Source organism: Hemiscyllium ocellatum, chromosome 22 (assembly GCF_020745735.1).
Source record: "Hemiscyllium ocellatum isolate sHemOce1 chromosome 22, sHemOce1.pat.X.cur, whole genome shotgun sequence".
In the NCBI taxonomy this organism is placed as follows: Eukaryota; Metazoa; Chordata; class Chondrichthyes; order Orectolobiformes; family Hemiscylliidae; genus Hemiscyllium; species Hemiscyllium ocellatum.
In genome coordinates this window covers 11,070,906-11,087,695 of record NC_083422.1, presented here as the reverse complement: position 1 = coordinate 11,087,695, position 16,790 = coordinate 11,070,906, and positions in this window count along the sequence as shown.

The following is a 16,790-nucleotide window of genomic DNA, read 5'->3' as shown; positions in this document are numbered from 1 at the left end:
CAAAGGAGCACAGAGAGAAAAGGACAGCAAAGAGAAAGGGAGCACACATAGTAAAGGAGCACACACAGATAAAAGGAGCACCGTGAGAGAAACGGAGCATAGAGAGAAAAGGAGCACACAGAGAGAAAAGGAGCACAGAGAAAAGGAACGTAGGGTGAAAGGGAGCCCAGAGAGAAAAGGAACATGCAGAGAGGAAATGAACACAGAGAGAAAAGGACCACACAGAGGGAAAAGGAGCACACCAAAAAAATGAACATAGAGCAAAAAGGAGCCCAAAGAGAAAGGAGCACAGAGAGTAATGAAGTGCAGAGAGAAATGGAGCATAGAAAGAAAAGAAACACCAAGAGAAATGGAACAAAGTGAAAAAAGGAGTGCAGATTGAAAAGAAGCAGACAGAGTGAAAAGGTACACAGAGAGAAAAGCAGTACAGAGAGAAAAGGAACTTAGAGAGGCAAGGAGCACAGAGAGAAAACCAGTACACAGAGAATGAATAGAAACACAGACAGAAAAGGAGTACATGGAGAGAAAAAGAGCACGGAGAGAAAAGGAACACAGAGAGAAAAGAAACACAGAGAAAAAAGGTTCAGGGAGACAAAAGGAGCACAGACAGAAAAGGGAAGTAAGATAGAAAAGGAGCACAGACTGAAAAGGATCATACAGAGATAAAAAGAGCACAGAGAGAAGAGGAGGAAGAGAGAAAAGGAACACTGAGAGCACAAGAGGAAGAGAGGAAAGGAACATTGAGAGCACAGGAGAAAGGAGAGAAACAGAGCACAGAGTGAAAAGGAACACAGAGAGAAAGGTAACACAGAGAGTAAAGGAGCTCAGAGAGAAAAGGAACACCCTGAGAGAAAGGGAGCATAGACAGAAAAGGAGCACAGAGAGAGAAAAGAAGCACAGAGAGAAAAGGAATGCAGAGTGAAAGGGAGCACAGAGAGAAAAGAAACACCAAGAGAAAAGGAACAAAGAAAAAAAAGGAACATAGATAGAATAGGAGCAGACAGAGAGAAAAGGAACACCGAGAGAAAAGGAACACACAGAGCTAAAAGGAACTTAGAGAGCAAATGAGCACAGAGAGAAAAACAGTACGGAGAGAATAGGAACACAGACAGAAAAGGAACTTAGAGAGAAAAGGAACTAGGACAGCAAAGAAGCTTAGAGAGAAAAGGAATGCACAGTGAGAAAATGAGCACAGAGAGAACAGGAGCACACAGACAAAAAGTGCACAGAGACAAAGGGAATGCAGAGACAAAAGGAACATAGAGACAAAAGGAACATAGAGAGAAAAGGAGCGCAGACAGAAAAGGAGCACAGAGAGAAAAGGAGCACAGAGAGAAAAGGACCACAGAGAGAGAGAAGGAGTACAGTGAGAAAATCATTACACAGAGAGAAAAGTAACACCGAGAAAGAAAAGAAACACGACAGAAAAGGAGCACATGGAGAGAAAAAGAGCACGGAGAGAATAGGAGCACAGAGAAAAAAAGCGCAGGGAGACAAAAGGAGCACAGACAGAAAAGTAAGTAAGAGAGACAAGGAGCTCAGAGACAAAAGGAGTACAAAGAGAAAAGAAACACACAGATGCAAAAGGAGCACACAGAGAGAAAAGTAACACAGAGAGAAAAGGAACATAGAGAGAAGAATAGCACAGAGAAACGGAGCACACAAGAAAAAAAAGGAGCACAAAGAGAAAAGGAATGCAGAGAGAAAAGAAGCAAGAGAGTAAGACAGCACATAGAGAGAAAAGGAGCACAAAGTAAAAAGTAGAACAGAGAGAAGAGGAACACACAGCATGAAAAGGAGAAAGAGAAAGGGAACACTGCGAGCACAGGAGAAAGGAGAGAAAAGGAGCACAGAGACAAAAGGAACAGAGAGAGAAAAGAAACACAGAGAAAAGGAGCACAGACAGAAAAGGAAGTAAGAGTGACAAGGAGCTCAGACAAAAGAAGCACAGAGAGAAAAAGTGTAAAGAGAGAAAAAGAACACAAAGGGAAAAGTAACACAGAGAGTAAAGGAACACACAGAGAGAAAAGAAACACACCGAGAGATAAGTCGCACAGATAGAAAAGGGTAATACAGACAGAAACAAAGCACAGACAGAAAAGGATCAGGCAGAGAGAAACAGAGCACGCAGAGAAAAGGAACACAGAGAGAAAGGGAGCTTAGAGAGAAAAGGGGCATAGATAGAAAAGAAGCACAGATGGAAAAGGAGCATACAGTGAGATAAGCAACATACAGAGAGAAAATGAGCACAGAGAGAAAAGTAGCACAGAGAGAAAGGGAGCACAAAGAGAATAGGACCACAGAGAGAAAAGCCACACAGATGAAAAAGAAACACAGAGTGAGAACAGAGCACAGAGTTAAAAGGAGCACAGAGTTAAATGGAACACAAAGAGAGAAAAGGAGCACCGAGAGAAAAGGAACACAGACATAAAAGAAACACACAGAGAGCAGAGGAGCACCCAGAGAGAAAAGGAGCATGCAGAGAGAAAGGGAGCATGCAGAGAAAAGGAGCATGAGAGAAGAGGAGGACAGAGAGAAAAGGAGCTCAGAGAGATAAGGAGCATCTACAGAAAAGGTACACAAAGAGAAAAGGAGCGGAAAGAGAAAGGAACACAGAGTAATTGAGAACACACAGAGTACAGAGCTCAAAGAGTAATGGAAGACAGAGAGAGTCAAGGCACACAGAGAATAAAGGAGGACAGAGAGAACAGTAACACCCAGAGAGAAAAGGAACTTACAGCGAACAGGAGCACAGAGTGAAAAGTAAAATAACGTGAGAAAATGAGCACAGAGAGAAAAAGAGCAGAGAGAGAAAATGAACTCAGAGACACAAGGAGAAAGGAGACAAAAGGAACACCGAGAGAAAAGGAAAACACAAAGAAAAGGAACACAGAGAAAATGAACATCAGCGAGAAAAGGAGGTCAGAGCGAAAAAGAGCTCAGAGAGAAAAGGAGCACAGAGTTTACAGAAACTCAGAGAGAAAAGGAGCACACAAAGAGAAAAGGAAAACAGACAGAAAAGGATCACAGAGTGAAAAAGTGCACAGAGAGAAAATGAGCACAGAGACAAAAGGAACACAGAGACAAAAGAAACACAGAGAATAAAGGCACAGGGAGTAAAAAGGAACTAAGGGAGACAAGGAGCTCAGAGAGAAATGGAGCTCAGAGAGAGAAGAATCACACAGAGGCAAATGGAGCACACAGAGAGAAATGAAACACAGACTGAAAAGGATCACACAGAGAAAAAGAACACAGAGAGAAGCGGAGCAAAGAGAGAAAAGGAACACAGTGAAAAGGAGCACAGAGAGGAAAGGAGCACAGAGAGGAAGGGAACACATAGTAAAGGAAAACAGATAGAAAGGGAGCACAGAGAGAACAGGAGTTCAGAGTGATAAGGAGATCTACAGAAAGGGAACACAGAGAGAAAGGAAACTCAGAGACAAAATTAGAATGGAGAGAAAAGGAACACAGAGAATAGGAGTGGAAAGAGAAAGGAACGCAGAGCAATTAGGAGCATAGAGAGAACAGAGCACAATGCGTAATGGAACACAGAGAGAAAAGGAGCACGGAGAGAAAAAGAGGTCAGAGAGAAAAGGAGCACTTAGCGAAAAGGAAAGCAATGTGAGAATGGGAGCACAGAGCCAAAGGAACAGAGACAGAAAAGGAACACAGAAGAACAGGAGCACACAGAGAGAAAAGGAACACATAGAGTAAAAGAAAACAGAGAGAAAAATAGCACAGAGAGAAAAGTAACATAGAGAGAATAGGAACACAGAGAGAAAAGGAGCACACAGAGTAACATAACACACAGAGAGAAATGGAGCACACAGAGAAAAGGAGCACACAGAGAGAGAAAAGGAGCACCGAGAGTAAAGGATCAGAGAGAGAAAAGGAACACAGAGAGAAAAGAAACATAGACTGAATAGAATCACACAGACAGAAAAAGTGCACCGAGCGAAAAGGATCACAGAGAGAAAAAGACCTCAGAGATAAAAGGAACTTAGAGAGACACGGAGCACAGAGAGAGAAGCAGCACACAGAGAGAAAAGTAACGCACAGAGGGAAAAGTAGCACAGACAGAAACTGAGCACACAGATAGAAAAAGAGCACGTAGAGAATAGGAGCCCAGAGAGAAATGAAACTTAGATAAAAAAGAAGCACAGAGAGAAGAGTAGCACGCTGAGAGAACAGGAACACAGAGAGAAAAGGCGTATAGAGAGAGAAAAAGTGGTGAAGAAAATATTTACACTTCCACAGCACTATCCTGATGTAATCTGATCAATTATTCTCCAGTTTTACCTGTTTGTCTAAAACCATTATATGGGTAAAAAATGAGGTCTGCAGATGCTGGAAATCACAGTTGAAAATGTGTTGCTGGTTAAAGCACAGCAGGTTAGGCAGCATCCAAGGAATAGGAAATTCGACGTTTCGGGCATAAGCCCTTCATCAGGATGAAGGGCTTATGCCCGAAACGTCGAATTTCCTATTCCTTGGATGCTGCCTAACCTGCTGTGCTTTAACCAGCAACACATTTTCAACTAAATCCATTATATGTTCAGTTCTCAATTTATTCAAGTTTTAAGTAATATATGATATCTAATTAAGGTGGCAAAGTAAATCATCGAGAAAACTAATATAGCATTCATCCCACCATGAAAAAGAAGCCTTTTAGTGCAGATTTTGTATTTTGTAACTCTGTCTATAAATAAATTTAGTAACATTTATGCATTGCTAAAGAAAGCAATTTCAGCTAAGAAGGGATAATCTTATGTTTCATTTACACGGGTATCTAAAACTGCTGTTTTAAGTGATTCAGGTATCAACAGGATAAAAATTGCAATTTAGTAAGAAACTAGGAGCATGAGTAAGCTATCCAACCCATCTAACCTGCTCTGTTATTTGATCATCCAACTCTGTACACTGCTCCTGCTTTCACACCATACCCTTTGATCCATTTGTCCCTTGGAAATATATTTAATCCCTTGAAAACATCTAATATTTTGGCCTCAACCACTTTCTGTGGCAAAAAAAGTCTATAGAGTCAGATCTCTGTGAGGGCGAATAATTTTCTCTTCATCTCAGATCTAATTGGCCTATCTTATATCCTTAAACTGCGATCTCAAGTTCTGGATCCCTACTCAACAGGAACATCTTTCATAGGTTTACCCGGTCAAGCCCTGTTAGAATGTTATCACTTTCTATGACATCCCTCTCATTCCTCCAAAATCCAGTGAATATAGTCCAAATTAATCTAGTCTATCTTTAGATGTCAGCCCTGTCATTCACAGGAATCAGTAAATTTAGTAGTTTAATTTTCATTGTTGCTCTCATGATAGCTAGAAAAAAAAGTCTTAGAAATATTAAATCCAGGCAGGTCAAGAAAATAGCATTTCACATCAGGGTAACATACTTCTTGCACTGAGGAATATATAATATGCAGTGATTCATGTGTGTATTTGTGCACAGAGTTACATGGGTTTGAAATTTAAATACTATTTAGATGAGTGTGACTTTAATGCAAATGTTACAGTAGCACAGGCTGATCCTATTGGGCGCTTAAAATTATACATAATCTCCAAAATCAATATGGCAACTCTGACCAAACCAGAATAAAAACATCCATTATGATCATTCAATTCCCTAAAAGAGCTCCTTCAGCTGTACTTCACTGGAGATTCTGCAGCATATTGCCTGTTCAATTTTCCATCAACACATCCAATATTCTCAGGTATGTTCTGCAGCTTCAATCAGTTTGTATGTGCCAGCTTTAACAACTAGAGTCATAGTCTTGGAGTCCTATAGCATGGATACAGGCCCTTTGGCCCAAACTGGTCCATGCTAACCAAATGTCCGTCCACGCTAACCCCATTTCCCTGCACTTGCCCCATATCCTTCGCAAAAGATCTAACATCTATGATCGATTAAAACTAAGCTTCACTCACAATCTTGTGAAAGGGTTCTGATATGTTGGGGGTTCTAAATAAATCATAGATTTTGTTTGTGTAAAACAAATGAACATTACCTGTTTGTGCTGCTGAAGTAAAAGCAAAAGTCTCCACAGTCCGAGAAGACGATAAGCTGTTCTCCGAGAGCGAAATAATCTGTTGTGAGTCTAACGTGTGGATTACTGACCTTCAGGTGAGGGGAAGAAATTGAGAATGCGGGGCCTTCATGTTGACCCCAGTGGTGCAAGAATTAAATCCATACTGTGAGCATCATGCCATTGTTGAGAAGCACTCTCCACCACTGTGCTGAAAAGTCAGAATTAAGGCTAGCGGTGAAGATGGGAAGAATACAGTGACCACCTGTGAATACCTGAATCTAGGAAGAGCCCCAGCCTCTTTCCGAAAGCCCTTCTCCTCTAACCCCTCCACTCTCACGTCCAAGAATAAATACAAAGACCCCTTATATTTCTTTTTTTTCAACAAGATCTAGACCATCCAATCATATAGAATCCCTACAGTGTGGAAACAGGTCATTTGGCCCAAAAGGTCCACATGGACCCTCCGAACCTACCCAAACTCATTCCCCTATCCTATTAGTCTACACTTGCCCCTGACAAATGTACCTAACCTACACTTCCATGAACACTATGGGTAATTTAGCATGGCCAATTCAACTGAACTGCACATCTTTGGATTGTGGGATTAACTGGAGCACCCAAGGAAACCTATGCAGACACAGGAAGAATGTGCAAACTCTCAGAGACAGTCGCCCAAGGCTGGAATTCAACCTGGGTCCCTCGCATTGTGAGGTAGCAGCGCTAACCACTGAGTCATCGTGCCACATATACTTCGACCACATTCCCACTATCCCACCTGGATCATTCTCCATTGAAACAATCACCCCTTTCTTGAGTTTCTTTTAGGACATGACTTGTACGGTTAATGGTAGGGCCCTGGCGAGTGTTGCTGAACAGAGTCCTAGGATTGTAGGTACATAGTTCCTTGAACATGGTAGCACAGGAAGACAAAATGGTGAAGAAAGTGTTCAGCACAAATGCCTTCAGTCAGATCACTGAGTAGAGGAGTTGAGACTTCATGTTAGACATTGGTAAGGCCACATTTGGAGTAATTAATTCCATCTGGTCAGCCTGCAATAGGAAGGATGTTATTAAACTGGAAAGGATGAAAAAATATTTACAAAGATGCTTCTGAGTCTGGAGGGTTTGAATTTTAAGGAGAGTCTTTTTGAAGAAGTAACAAATAGGATTAATGAGGGAAGAGCAGTAGATGTGATCTACATGGACTTCAGTAAGGTGTTTGTCAAGGTTCCCCATAGGAGACTGGTTAGCAAGGTTAGATCTCACGGAATACAGGGAGAACTAGCCATTTGGATACAGAACTGGCTCAAAGGTAGAAGACAGAGGGTGGTGGTGAAGGGTTATTTTTCAGACTGGAGGCCTGTGACCATTGGAGTGCCACAAGGATTGGTGCTGGTCTACTACTTTGCATAATTTATATAAATTATTTGGATGCGAGCATAAGAGGTACTGTTAGTAAGTTTGCAGACGTCACCAAAATTGGAGGTGCAGTGGACAGCAAAGAAGGTTACCTCAGATTACAATGGGATCTTGATCAAATGGGCCAATGGGATTAGAAGTGGCAGATGGAGTTTAATTCAGATAAATTGAGGTGCTGCATTTTGGGGAAGTAAATCTTAGCAGGACTTTTACACTTAATGGTAAGGTCCTAGGGAGCGTTGTTGAACAAAGAGACCTTAGAGTGCAGATTCATAGCTCCTTGAAAGTGGAGTCCCAGATAGATTGGATAGTGAAGAAGGTGTTTGGTATGCTTTCCTTTATTGGTCAGAATATTGAGTACAGGAGTTTGGAGGTCATGTTATGGCTATACAGGACATAGGTTAGGCCACTGTTGGAATATTGCATGCAATTCTGGTCTCCTTCCTATCAGAAAGATGTTGTGAAGCTTGAAAGAGTTCAGAAAAGATTTACAAGGATGTTGCCAGGGTTGGAGGATTTGAGCTTTAGGGAGAGGCTGAACAGGCTGGGGCTGTTTTCCCTGGAGCATTGGAGGTTGAAGAGTAACTTTATAGAGATTTATAAAATCATGAGGGCCATGGATAGGATAGGGTGGGGCCCAGAACTAGAGGGCATAGGTTTGAGGTGAGAGGGGAAAGATATAAGAGAGACCTACGGTGCAACTTTTTCATGCAGAGGGTGGTACGTGTATGGAATGAGCTGCCAGAGGAAGTGGTGGAGGCTGGTACAATTGCAACATTAAGAGGCATTTGGATGGGTATATGAATAGGAAGAGTTTGGAGGGGTATGGGCCGGGTGCTGGCAGGTGGGACGAGATTGGGTTGGGATACCTGGTTGGCATGGACAAGTTGGACCGAAGGGTTTGTTTTCATACTGTAGATCTCTATGACTCTTTTAGAGGATGGGACATTTATCCCTGGAGCATAGGTGGCTGAGGGGTGACCTTTTGTAGAGGCATATAATATTATGTGGGGCATGAATAGAGTAAGTAGACAAGGTCTTTTCCCAGAGTAGGGAGTCAAAAACTAGAGTGTATGGGTTGAATGTGAAGGGGGAACGATTTAAAAGGGACCTGAGGAGCAACTTTTCTACTCAGAGGGTATTGCGAATATAGGATGAGCTGCCAGAGGAAGTGGTAGAGATGAGTACAATTACAACATTTAAAAGGCATTTTGAGAGGTACACGGATAGCAAAGGTTTAGAAGTATATGGGCAAAATGCAAATAGATGGGACTATTCAGTTTAGGAAACCTGGATGGCCTGGATGAGATGGGCCAAATGGTCTGCTATCATGCTGTATGACACTATGACTCTAAGACCTCTGTGAGCTCTTCATGTCCAAGAGACTCCTGCTCAGCTCCTTTTTACTTCCCTGTGCTCCTTCAACCCTATTCTGAATAAACTGCTGACCCCCTACCTTTTCCTCCTAGTTCCCATGTTAATGGACATTGTAAGTTTATTCCTCTATTTAAGTGTTGTCTTTTTCCCTTTTCTGATGTTATTGTCCCCTCAGCGACGGTACTGAAACAACTCTTTCAAATAACATCCTATGTGACTACAGCAAAGATAAGTTTTCTTGCTTCACCCTACTCAAGTTGTCTACAGCCTTTGACATTTTTGTGCATATCACTACAAAGCATGTCCACTGTTGTTCAGCATGATGAAGATGGTCTGGTTCCATCCTTATTACTCTTATCACAGCCAGAGTATCCCTTGTAGGGATACTCTTCCTGCTCTGCTAACTGATGCCCACCAATGATCTATCCTTTCTCCCCCTCCTACCTCTCAGCTTTATGCTGTCGTTGGTGACCTCCTCTGAAAGGCCAATGTCAGGTGTCACATGTATGCTCACTGTCATGTCCATATCTTATGTTTATGTATTTTCCATTGCGGAGTAAAATGGGAAAATGATTGTGTTTTGAAAACCAAAGATTTGTAGAAGGGATTTCTGCTTCTTTTAAAAAAAAAGCGAGCTGCCAACATGTACTGCAAATCCTGTTGTTGGTTCAGACAGTAGTGGGGAGGTTACTGCAAATGAGCTGAAACTAGGGGTAGGTACAAAGGTTGGCAACAAGTAGCTGATTGGTCTGAGGAGTGGTGACAGGTTGTAGATGAAAAAGGTCTTCTGCCTGCCAATAATGATGCTACTGGCTCCAGGCAGTTGAACGGCTTGTGGAATGAGGTAGCCAGAAGTTTTCAGATCTCCAGAACAGAAGGAGGTATTTTTACTGCAGAGTTTAAATGAAAACCTGAAACCCAAACAAAGCCGGCCTATTTTCCCTCACCTGTAGTTTGTAGCTTTTCACGAATAAGTCAGAAACTTTATCATTTGTAAACCAGCCTCCAGCAAGCTAAATGAAAGTACCTAAAAAAGAGAGGTCAAGGAGCAGCAAATCTGAGCAAACTGAAACTCCTGTAACACCATTGTCTTATTCTGTCTGCATGTATGTAAGGGGAGATTTATAAGACGGCTAGAGTCTTAACCACAAGAGTTATATGTTGATAGTTCATAGCTTTTCTTTTAGCCTGTAGCTAAAATCTACCTATTTGTAATAAACATCATCTTATTAAGTGCAACAACTTGTTCCATGCTTTCTGTTAACTGAGGTTGAAAAGGACAGGTAAATTCACAAAGTTTATAAAATCTTTTATAGAATCTTTAACTGTTATGATGAATCTAGCACAATAGGCCAGTGAAGTGTAACATGGCGATACCCAGCTCCACCTCACCACCACTTCTTGCTTCCTCCACCGATGCTAAATTATCTAACATCTTATCTAGCATCCAATAATCAGTATGCAGTGATTAAATATTGGAAAGGCTGAAGTCATTGCCTTCAGTTACCACTCAAAACTCTGTATCCCAGAACATACTTGTTATGAAATATTAACTTATTTGGTTTTGGAATTTGATGAGCATTCCTGTTCCTGGTAGGCTGAGGATGCTCTGTGCTGCTTTCCTTTTCGTTCAAAGGTCCCAGCTATCCAGGTTATCAGAAGTGTTGTGAAGGGTTGTGGAGCCCATTAAAAGCTAACCACAAGAGTGGCACTGGAGCAAGAACTGGACCATGAGATGGGGTTGGAGGGAGAGGCTGAGAAAGGTAAGTCATGTGACAGGATTGTGAGTCAGGTTGTGAGTCCACTACAGGGTGAAGATGTTACATCACCAATGGACTGCTGCTGTAGGCAACTTTAAGCAGCAAGATGAGTCTGAGAGCCGAGTGGTGTAGCTATGAGTTGGAGTTGGAGGCTCAGGAACTGCTCCAGGACCTGCTGGCTTAGAGGAATGCTTGAGTACACCTGAGTTTGGAGTGAAGAAAGTCCACATTTAAAAGAAATAGCTTTGAGCTTATTTTTCACATAATTAAGTTAGTACTGTACCTGGAAGGTTTAACTGACATCACGAGATAAGCTCTACGCATCAGAATATAAAGCACTCTTCTGTTATGCGTTAAGCCACAGCCATCCAAGAAGAAGAAAAAAATCCAGTCAGGGAACTGAGATTGTGTCTTTAAATAATCAGCAGCTTAAAAACACAAACAGCCAGTTAGCTCCTGTCTATTTGCCAGCCAGCAGTTTAAAAAGTCTGCAGAACTGATAGCAATATTGAACCTGCTTGTCAAAGATCAAAACAGCAAGAAAGAATAAAATAGTGAAAAAGCTTGTATGGATCACAGTCTTCCCAACACTATAAGAGGGAAAAATTGAATCATAAACTGAGGATAAAGCTGTCACTATCAAGCTGCCAAACTTAAATCCTTTTGGGTGGGTAAAAAATTCTTACATTAAAGGAAAAGTTCCAGGATGCAAAGCTAAACAAAGACATATATCATTAAATTTAGCAAACATATATCTGTATAATTGTTTAAAATTGTCAAGTAAAGCTGGAAAAAAGCTTTGAGGAATACTCATTAAGAAAAACATGTACATTAGGAAACTAATTCAACTAATTAAAGTGAAAAGGTTGAAGGCAGAAACAGAGTTCATTAAAAAATCATTGCCTTATAGTATAAATGATTTTTATGGAACCAAAAATAATCTTAAAAATGCATTAATGTGACTCAATTTTCAATTTAAAATGATGTTGACCTCATGGCATTAATGCAGAATTAGTGCAAATCATCAATATTGTTAGAAAAAGGTGTGAAGACTATTCAGAAGAAAGGGAAATGGTATAAATTAAAAGACTTTCCCTCCATTCTTGAAATGATAAAGGTATCTTTAAGAGGCTGCTCTGGAAGGTTAGATTACAAGGAATCCAGGGGGAGCTGGCAAAGTTGATATATGATTGGCTTGGTTGTAGGAAACAGAGGGTGATAGTGGAAGGGTGCTTGTCAGACTGGAGGCCTGTGACTAGTAGTATGCCTCAGGGGTCAGTGCTGGGCCTGTTGCTGCTTGTTATCTTTATCAAAGATTTGGATGATAATGTACAAAGCATGATTTGTAAATTTGCAGATGACACTAAAATAGGCAGTATTGTGGACAGAGAGGAAGGTTATCAGAAATTGCAGAAGGACCTTGATCAGCTTGGGGAAGTGGACAGAGAAATGGTAAATGGAGTTTAATATAGATAAGTCTTGCTTTTTGGAAAGTCAAATCAAGGTAGGAGTTTCTTTGTGAATGGTAGGGCCTTAAGGAGTGTAGTGGAACAGAGGCACTTTGGAGTGCAGGTGCATGGTTTTTTGGAAGTGGAGTCATGGGTAGACAGGGCAGTGAAGAAGGCTTTTGGCGCACTGGCCTTTATCAGTCAGGGAATTGAATATAGATGCTTGGAACTTATGTGGCAGTTGTACAGGATGTTGGTGAGGTTGCACTTGGAGTATTGTGTTCAGTTTTGGTTACCTTGCTATTAACATTTATTAAATGTTACTAAACTGGAAAGAGTGCAGAGGAAATGTACAAAGATGTTGCCAGGACTCATGGGACTGAGGTACAGGGTGAATGTGGACAAGCGACGACATTTCTCTTTACAGTGTAAGAGATTGAGGGGGTAGGTTATAGAAGTATATAAGATAATGAGAGGCACGGATAGGGTGAATGCATTCAGTCTTTTTTCTAGGATTGGGGAATCAAGGACTAGAGTGTATCCGTTCAAAGTTAGAGGGGAAAGAATAAATGGGAACCTGAGGGGCAACTTTTAACACAAAGGGTGGTTCTGTTACGGATCAAGCCAGACCCCCTCGAAACATTTCAAGAAAGTTGCCCAGGCCTTAACTTTGCTAGTTGTTTTAAGGAGGCGTAACAGCAATATTCCAGAAGTGATGCAGTTGGCCCAATCACTTATTCTTAAACAAAACAGAATTTATTTGCAAGATTTCAGAATGAAACACAAACAAAAGCAAACAGAATACAGAATGACTTAATCTTTCCAAAAACCAATGGATTATCCCAGCTTAATGATGCTTTTTCAAGTTCCTGCAACAATCCCCATAAACACCCCTTGGTACAAAAGGTAAAATCAAACGCAGGATCTTACAGGAGAGAAGTCAGAGAGAGAGAGGTGGCAGCATGGAACACCTTCTTTCATGTAGCTCTTTCTTTGATCAGCAGCCTCAATACTCTGCTGTGCTAAAACCAAACCAAACCAGAGTAAAGCTTAAATGGGAGAACTGGCCACATGCCTTTCAGTGTACAGGGTTTTTTAAAAATATGCTTCTATTGCCTGAAGCAGTACCTGTTAGCTATAAACAAATTGGTCCTATGACCCTTTAATCCCAGACCTTTGGGAATATGTGTTTTTATGACCTCCTGAAAAAATACCAAGGACAACATAACTTTGTTAAAGGAGCAGCATCATCAAAATACACATATAGAAAGAGCTGTCAACAAAGGTAGTTGAGGCGAGTAAATTAACAACGTTTAAAAGGCATTGAGACAAATCCATGGATAGGAAAGGTTTAGAAGGATAGGGACCAAGTGCAGGGAAATGGGGTTACAATGGATGGCCATTTTGGTCGGCATGGACCATAGAGTTGAAGAGATGTCCAGCATGGAAACAGACCCTTCCATCCAACGTGTCTATGCCGACCAGATGTCCTTTCTAAATCTAGTCCCATTTGCCAGCACTTGGCCCATATCTCTCTAAACCCTTCCTAATCTCTACCCATCCAGATACCTTCTAAATGTTCTAAATTGTATTAGCTTCCGCCACTTCCTCTGGCAGTTCATTCCACACCGCCACCCTCGTAGCGAGTTTTGAGAAGTTACAAATCTTCTCAAAACTCACTAAGACCTATGGGCACAATATGCTAAAACTGGCCCGAATGCAAATCCTCAACCACCCTCTGTGTGAAAAAGTTGTCCCTTTAAAATATTTCCTCTCTACCTTAAACCGATGCCCTCTAGATCTAGACTCCTCTATCCCAGGGAAAATACTTTGGTTTTCACCGTATCCATGCCCTCATGATTTTATAAACCTCTTTAAGGTCATCCCTCAGCCTCTGACACTCAGGGAAAGCAGCCCCAGCCTATTCAACCTCTCTTTATAGCTCAAATCCTCCAACCCTGGCAATATCCTTGAAGATCTTTTCTGAACCTTCAAGTTTCACAACATCCTTTCGATAGGAAGGAGACCAGAATTGCACACAATATTGCAGAAGTGGCCTAACCAATGTCCTGTAGAGCCGCAACATGACCTCCCAACAGCTACACTCAATGCTTTGACCAATAAAGGAAAGCATACCAAATGCCGCCTTCACTATCCTGTCTTCCTGCAACTCCACTTTCAAGGAACTATGAATCTGCACACCAAGGTCTCTTTGTTTAGCAACACTCCCCAGGACCTTACCATTAAGTGTAAAAGTCCTGCCCTGATTTGCCTTTCCAAAATGCAGCACCTTACATCTGCCACTCCTCAGCCCATTGGCCCATCTGGTCAAGATCCTGTTGTATTCTGAGGTAATCTGCTTTGCTGTCCACTACACCTCCAATTTTGGTGTCATCTGCAAACTTACTAATTATACTTCCTATGTTCACACCCAAATCATTCATATAAATGACAAAACATTTTAGCTGAAGGGCCTGTCTGCTTACTATAGGACACTATGACTTTCTATATAGTATTTCTTCATTTCAAAGCAGTTCAATGATTTTTAAATGCTTGAAATTTCTTTTCAATAGAAGTGGATGGAAGCATTCATAAACTTTTCAAAGGTAATTAATAGAAATTAAAGAAGGTTTCTTGAAAGAAAAATAACAAGATCTACAATAAGCAAGAAAGCTGCTTAATGAAAAAGCTTTATTAGCAATTCATCCTCATTTTCTGTTAATTAAAGAAAATAATCAGGATATTTGAAAAACGTTACGACTGAAGAAGGTAACATTTTAATACAACAAAAGTATTAGTATAATGTATTACCCTGAACAGCAATATCAATTATATCTACAAAAAAACCTTAACTATCCTACAAAAGCTTTCAAATAAATCATTTCAACAAAAAGAAGCAATTGCAGTTAAGTATAATGATAATATTATACCTCCAAGCAGACTGAAGATCACCGATAGTTCAGACAGAGAATTAAACTGGGATCAAATGGAAGAAATAACTTAAGAAATACAAATTTGCATCAGTACTAAAGAAGGAACTCGTAAAGAACAAATTAATACATTTAATTTACTCTGTATGTCCAATAGCAGATCATGTTTTAAACTGGCAGAATGTAAGAAGAGATACCTCTGGAAATATCATTAGAGCATTTCAAAATTATTTTACTTTAAGTATCAAACATATAATGGAGAGGGTAGGATTTAATAGAAGAATATAGATACCAGGAAAACCTATTGAAAACATTTTTAATGATCTTTATACATTGTCAGGATCCTGTGAATATGGAGATTTGCAACCAGAACCAATTTGCAACAGAATTGTCCTCAGCAATTTTGATACATTTTTTTCCGATATGCTACAATCAAAAGAAAATCTCACTAGAAGCAGGTAGAAGCTGAAATACAAAAACAGCACAACAGAATGATAGGAACAGAGGGCAAACCAAGCTCTAGAAGATCATCAGACTTCAACAAATTTCTTAGACACAAAACACCAAAACATGGTGCTATAGGTCAGCACAAAATGCCTCCAAATCCTTTGATACTAGAACTCATTGTTCCAGCTGTAGAGTTTTAAAAAATAACACGCACTGACAAAGAGAAAAAATGTCCGACTTTCCTCCAAACATCTTATTTTGTATATGATAAAGTGTGGCATTTTTAAAGTATGTGTTTAAAAAAAAAGAACGCACCAGTGTAGAACCATACCCTCATTGGAACACATACCTTTATAATGTGATATACTACCCATCGGAAAGTGCATCGCAACCATTCCTAGAGATAATAGCTGACTCATCTGAAACAGATATGGCAGTGAACATACAGATTACTGGTCATTGAACTTGACATTGGGTGAATGTTACTTATTTTCTGAAATCACTACATGGTCTGAGAGAATGAAACTAAACTTCTGACAGAAGACTCATCACCCAGGCAGAATTCCATTCAAAACCAAAGGAATGCTGAGAGCAGTCTTAAAATACAACAGTCCAATAGAACATGGAACAGACAGATCTCATCAGACGCCAACACTTCTCACTTCTGAGCAGATAAGACTTTTGCTCTTAAACTTCCACAGCATGTTGAAGAACCTCAATCAGTTTATCCTTACTCATATCGAAAAAGGACCTCAGAAGAATATACACTAAACATTGAAGAAAGTATGTACCAGTAGAGGTTAATCATATTGCTATGGGTGGCATAGTTGTTCAGTGATTAACACCACTGTCTCAGAGTGCCAGGGACATGGGTTTGATTCCACCTTTGATTGACTGTTTGTGTGGGGTTTACACATTCGACCCGTGCCTGTATGGGTTTCTTCTGGGTGCTCCAGTTTCACCCCACAGTTCAAAGGTGTGCAGGTTAGGTGGATTGGCAATGCTAAATTGCCCATAGTGTTCAACAATATGCCGGCTAGGTGGCTTCGCCCTGGGAAATGCTGGGTTACAGAGATAGGGTAGGGAAGTGGGTCTGGGTGGGATGTTCTTTGGTAGGTCAGTGTGGACTCGATGGGCCAAATGGCCTGCTTCTACACTGTAGGGATTTATGATATCATAGTTGTTCTCAACTGAGGGATTCAAAGATACTACAGGATTGCTGGAATTGTTCAGTTATCCTTCAACCACAAATAAACCTTCAAAATCTAATCACAGGTCATCCTTGGCACCATAACCAAACCAAGTTAGTCATTGCCTGCTGACACAGCCAAATTAACTTTTTGGAAGAAATAGCATCAAAATAGGG